Source organism: Halichoerus grypus, chromosome X (genome assembly GCF_964656455.1).
Source record: "Halichoerus grypus chromosome X, mHalGry1.hap1.1, whole genome shotgun sequence".
Taxonomy (NCBI): domain Eukaryota; kingdom Metazoa; phylum Chordata; class Mammalia; order Carnivora; family Phocidae; genus Halichoerus; species Halichoerus grypus.
In genome coordinates, this window is record NC_135727.1 from 58,736,814 (window position 1) to 58,742,813 (window position 6,000).

Sequence of the window (6,000 nt, forward strand, 5' to 3'; positions counted from 1 at the left end):
CAGGATGAATAAGTCATTTCAGGAGCTGATTAGAATTAGAGCCAGAGCCAGGATCCGGGACAGAATTATAAGGAGCCTGTTTTCTGCAGTACAATCAGACCAAATACACATGTTGCCTAGACACCTGAGAGGATAAGGTTCATAGTGTCACAGTATATGTAGTCTAGAACGTACAGATGATGAGATTCATGGGTTTAGGAATTTATAGTCTTAATTAAATCCCAAGGAAATGATGGCTCACAACAATTTCATCAACTATGGATACCAGATTGATCTAGAAAATAGAAGTGAACCAGATATGTGTTTAACTACTATATATTTATTTCTGGCCTAAAAGCAGTAGAAAATTTCCACTGTTGAAAAGTCAAAATAACATTGGCAGCTATGCTAGCTTCCACTGTTGAGACAATATCTGGTTACCTGAATTACAAACTAATTTTTTTAAAAAAACCAAATACAACAAAAATAGACCTAAAAACTGAGATGTTTAAATGTCTGATGTAGAGAGGAAAGCACACAAGCACACTTGTAATAGCTATATGAGTATGAATTACCTTAATTCTGGATTATCTGTCTACAGTACCAGACTTCCAAATCTTTTTCAGTATTCAAGGTGGGTAAGTTTACATTTTGTTAGCTGTTAGTGAAAGCCTACTTTTTTTCTTTTCTTTCTTTCTTTCTTTCTTTTTTTTTTTTAATAAAGACCAATCATCCAACACTGAATAAGTATATCTGAGACACTGAGAAATCTCTCTTTTGTTAAGACCATATTAAGAGAGTGCCCAAATATTCAATTCATTCCTTCATATTTTTCACAATGGCAGTCTTGTATGTAGCACTGAACACCTGGTGCTCTTTTTAAAAAAGATTTATGTATGTATGTATGTATGTATGTATTTATTTGAGAGAGAGAGAAAGGGCGGAGGGGAAGAGGGAGAGAATCTTCAAGCAGACTCCCCCCTGAGCATGGAGCTTGACGTGGGGCTTGATCTCAGGACCCATGAGATCATCATCTGAGCTGAAACCAAGAATCCCACACTTAACTAACTGTGCCACCTGGTGCTCTTTAAAAAGACAAATACCGGGTGCTTGGGTGGCTCAGCCAGTTAAGCGGCTACTTTCAGCTCAGGTCGTGATCCCGGGGTCCTGGGATGTGGGACTCCCTGTTCAGCGGGGAGCCTGCTTCTCCCTCTCCCTCTGTCTGCTGCTCCCCCTGCTTGTGCTCTCTCTCTCTCTCTCAAATAAATAAATAAAATCTTAAAAAAATTAAAAAATAAAAAGACAAATACCATATGATCTCACTCACATGTGGAATTTACGAAACAAAACAGATGAGCATAGGGGAAGAGAAGAAAAAATAAAATAAGATGAAAATTGAGAGGAAGGCAAACCATAAGAGACACTGAACTCTAGTAAACAAACTGAGGGTTGCTGGAGGGGAGTGGGGGGTGGGGAAGGTACAAATGGGTGATAGGCATTAAAGAGGGCACCTTATGTAATGAGCACTGGGTGTTATTTGCAACTAATGAATCACTAAATTCTACCTCTAAAACTAATAATACAGTATATGTTAATTAAATTGAATTTAAATAACAATTTTTAAAATAATAAAAAATTAAAAAATAAAAAACAAACATTTCAAATGCATTAGGAAACTTCTCAATCCGCTGTAAGTTGTTCAGAAAGGCACACAAAACATCCCCTTGCAGTCTTTGCAAAAAAAATATCTTGTGAAAGATAACCAATAGCAGTGGTTGCAATTAAGATAAAGTGATGGCTACCTTATCTGACCTGGGTAAAATGCAAACAAAACAAAACAAACAAACAAACAAAAACTCCCCAACTGGCCAAATAAACAAAAAGCCACAGTAAAATAAATGATTTTAAAAATTGAGAAAGAAATTTAGTTCTTGTGGGATTGTTATTGACAGATACCCCAGAATGAGCAATTCTGTCAAGACAAATCATGTTAGTGTACTTCCAAGACTGCTAAAAAATCAGGCCACATTTGCCTGCAGTGGGTAGACATGATATAAAGTTTCAAAAACAACAATAGCATACAGGCCTAGTATAAATTCATGCATACATTTTTATTGGATTACAGTAAAAACCTAGATTTGTCATCTTCCCTTTCTACCATACCATATTCTTTTATACTACCAATATAAGAATCTTGAAGACAGATACAATCTCAACTTCTATAAGGCTCAGATCTGAAATATATACATTAGTCTTCTGTGTTTCCATTGCAAATATGTCTTATTTTTAGCACTTCTTATATGGTATCACAGTTAGACTGCACTCTTATAGAGTTATTGTGAAAATAAAATACATTTAATGCATAGCATAAAGTAGGCATTCTGTAACTGATATCTCTTATTATATTGATGAAGTAGGCTTCTATCTATATGGATATTGAATGGTCTCAAAAAAGGCCTCTTATTCTCCAAAATATCTCTCCCGTGGTCTTTTCACTGGTGTCTTTCCTGTCTTCTTTCTTTTTTTACTTCATTCCTTCCTTCCCTCTTTCCTTCCATCCTTCTTTCTCATGTACTGTCAAAATACCTATTAGGCAGATGTTGCTTTTGCTTGCTTATCATATCCCTGTGACATCTCTTCCTTTTTCCTTACTAACAGAAGCCTTATTTTGTCCATGGTGGGAATGTGCCAGCTAAAAACAACTCTCATTTCCCAATTTCCCTGTCGCTGCATTAAATAATTAGGAGTACCCATGAGACATAACTCTGATCAATGAAATGTATGAGGAAGTCTCTGGAAAGGGCATACCTTCCTGATTTGAAAGGTGAAACCCAGCTAAGGCAAAGTCCTACACCATTTTGCCCCTTCACACTCCCCTTTTTTTGTGCCAACGTTTCAATCGTGAGACCCAGAGATACAGTAGTTATCTCAAAATCATGAGGCAACCAGCATGAGAGCAAAAGGCTATATTGCTAAGAATGGTAATTAGAAAATTGGAAAGAATCCAGGTTTTTGATGGCATCGTAGTAATAACCTTAGACTGCTGACCCCAAGCTTACCTCTTTACGCTTTTATGGAAAGTTTTTTTTTATTTATAGCAGAGTACATTTTAAAATTTTTATTCTATTTGAGTATAGTTGACACACAATGTGATTCAACTTCTCTATAGGTTATGCTATACTTACCATCTGTCACTGTACAACACTATTACAATATCATTAACTATATTCCTGATGCTTTGTCTTTTATTACCATGACTTATTCATTCCATAACTAGAAGCCCATATCTCCCATTTTCCTTCCTTTGTTCTGCCCATCTCCACTCCCCTTCCCTCTGGTAGCCATCAGCTTGTTGTCTGTATTTACATGTCTGATTCTGCTTGTTGTTTATTTGTTTTGGTTTTTAGATTCCACATGAGTGAAATCATATGGTATTTGTCTTTCTCAGTCTTACTAATTTCACTTAGCATATACCCTATATGTACACCATGTTGTTGCCAATGGCAAGATTTCATTATTTTTTATGGCTAAATGATATATATATATACGATATATATATATATATATATATATATATCGTATATATATATCATATATATATATATATTTATCACATCTTCCATATCCATTTGTCTATTGATGTACACTTGGGTTGCTTCCATGTCTTGGCTACTGTAAGTAATGTTGCAATAAACATAGGGATGCATATATCTTTTTAAATTAGTGCTTTTGTTTTCTTTGGATAAATAGTGAGTAGTGGAATTATTGGATCATATAGTATTTTTATTTTTAACTTTTTGAAGAACCTCCATACTGTTTTCCACAGTGGCTGTACCATTTACATTTCCACCAACAGTGCACAAGTGTTCCTTTTTCTCCACATCCTTGCCAACACTTGTTTCTTTTCTTTTTGACTTTAGCCATTCTGACAGGTGTAAGGTGATATCTCATTGTGGTTTTAATTTGCATATCCCTGATGATTAGGGATGTAGAGCATCTTATCATGTGTCTGTTGGTCATCTGTATGCTTTCTTTGGAAAAAAAAGCTTATTCAGATCTTCTGTCCATTTTTATTTTTTTAGTTTTTAAAAAGATTTTTATTTATTTATTTGACAGAGAGAGAGAGAGAGAGGAAGCAGGGGGAGGGGGAGAGGGAGAAGCAGGCTCCCCGCTGAGCAGGGAACCCAAGGTGAGACTCAATCCCAGGACCCTGGGATCATGACCTGAGCCGAAGGCAGATACTTAACCAACTGAGCCACCCAGGTGCCCTGCCCATTTTTAAATCATATTGTTTGGTTTTTTGGTGTTGAGGTGTATAAGTTTTATATATTTTGGATATTAACCCCTTATCAAATATATCATTCAACAGAGTGCATTTTTAATTGATATATCAATCTTCCTATGTGGAATAACATATTATCAGTCATCTCTACTCTGTCTAATTGTTTGGATTATAAAAGATTCAGAGAATTTTATAATGAGGAGAGTCAAAGGAGAAGCTCAGAACATCATTTAGGCAGAACAGATCTGGATGAATGCAAGGAGACAGTACAAGGGTACTGGGTCCTTATAGAAGGAAGATGTTTTATTTCAGATAGAAGGCATAGAAGATAAGCATAGGATACCCAGCAATTTGTTCAGACACCACGTCTGTTAAGAATATCAGAACTCTTGAAAATTTTCTTAGCACATTTTGCTATGACTCTTGTTCATAGAATATTCAATAGAATAAAACCAGTGGGAGTTACAATTTTATACAGTAGATGAAGAGCTCGTTGTTACAAATGTCTTCTGGGATTATTCTCAATATTGATTTTTCCCCTATAAACTAACATCTGCTTCTTTATTTATTATAGTAAATCCTAAAATGCTTCACTCCCCAAGGATGTACAGATATCACAAAATCAACCATTAAGTGCTTAAGTAATATGGCCCCATTTCCACCCCCAGGCAGTTCTGAGTTTTGTAATGTATAGTTTAACCTTACACCAAGTAGACAACATACTTACAAATGGGATAAAATACTAGAAGTAAGAGCCATAAATCATTCTTAAGGGGGAAAAAAAGCCTTTCTGTTTAATCAGAGATATTGAGACTAGAAAGAGATATCCTGCACTGATTTCCATGATCAACATATTGTCTTATTTGGCTGGGTGAATTGATCCACTTTGTATTATTTCTTTCAGAGTATTAGTGGACTGCAAGTTTATGGTCACATTAACTTAGAAAATTTACAAATTTACATGGAAATGCTTTCAAAACTTGAGTTCTTAACAGATGTAAGAGTACCATTATTATTTTAATTACCTATCATGTAGTATATATAACATATTTTCCATCAGTGATGCACAAATAAAGTAAAAATGTGTATACAAACACTGAGTAAAGCTTTATTTTCATATATTTGTTCATAGGTGGGGAAAACACAAAAATACACTTTATTGTCTTTAGATTTCTGAGAGAGCATGCTATGTGGAGTGAGACACAACCAAACTCACTACTAATTAGCTAAATGACCTTAAATAAGTGAGTTAACTTTACTGAACCTCCATTTTCTTTTCTGTAAAATGGGAATAATATTTTCTGTGAGGATTGAATGATTGATATAACGAATATACAACAGCAAACACACAGCCTGGTACTTAATATCACCATTGAAATATTTGAGGAATATAGGTATTTTGTGTTGAGTTGTGTCTTCCCCCTCCAAAAAAAAAAAAAAAAAAAAAAGGTATGTTGAAGTCTGAATCCCAAGTGTTTTTGAATTTATAAGTCTCTCTTTCAGAAATAGTGTCATTATAGATGTAATTAGTTAAGATGAGTTCATACTGGAGTAGAGTGGGCCCTTAATCCAATATGACTGATATTTTTATAAGAAGATAACCATATCAAGACACAAAGATATGTACAGAGAACATCATATGATGACAAAGGTAGAAATTGGAGTTATGCAGCTTTAAGCCAAAAAATACCAAAGATTGCCAGCAAACCACCAGAAGTTAAGAAGAGGCAAGGATGGGG